Genomic DNA, 912 nt, shown 5'->3' on the forward strand with positions numbered 1-912 from the left:
TTTATTTCATGTCTCTTCATTTGAATAAAACAGTAGTTTTTTGTATTTTGATAAGAAAACATAATTAAAAAACGTCATTAATATATGAAGTCAGGAGTTGCCCGTAATTTTATCATATTTTATCATATTTTAGGCCGATCCATTCAGCAAGGCGATGGGAAAGTACAAAAGTACAGTGGTTCTGTAACGTCAGACTAACAGGGGCTAACACAGAAGGTCGTTCAGATAAAGCTTTCTCCTTCCGCCGCTCCTTCTCACCCATTCTTACACTTACGTGTTTGCCAACCTTCTGCTGAGGTTCTTTCATTTGCTGATTTCCATTCGATTTCTAATTTCACTTCAATTCTTCCTCCTGGCCCCACCTCTGTCAGAGTCCTGATCGATTAACAGCAGCATTGAGCCCTGCTGTAGCTGGACTTCCTATTCCAGAAGCAGGCTTTCATTGCCTTTACAGCCTCAAATGAGCTGGGGTTTTTTTTAGCTCTCTGAAAGAGGAGGGATGACATTCAGGGAACACTGCGGGGAGGATTCTGTACCGTGGAAGCAAGGCTGCACGAGAATCTATCATACAGAACTCCGTACCCACCTCGTTCTCCTGTCTCCTATATACTGTACGCTGATCAGCCAGTACATTAACACCACTGACAGGAGCAGTGAAAATCATTGATTATCCTCAGTGACAGTGGCAGCTGTCGAGGGGTGGACATATTAGGCAGCAAGTGAACAGTCAGTTCGGGTCAGTTCAGGTCATGGGTTAAAAGGATCTGAGCTACTTTGACACGAGTCACATTGTGATGTCTAGACGTCTGGGTCAGAACATCTCCCAAACGTCAGGAAGGTCTTGTGGGGTGTTCCCAGTATGCAGTGATCTGCAGTGACCTGCAAAAAGTGGTCCACAGAAGGACAACTGGT

Source organism: Salminus brasiliensis, chromosome 11, assembly GCF_030463535.1.
Source record: "Salminus brasiliensis chromosome 11, fSalBra1.hap2, whole genome shotgun sequence".
NCBI lineage: Eukaryota > Metazoa > Chordata > Actinopteri > Characiformes > Bryconidae > Salminus > Salminus brasiliensis.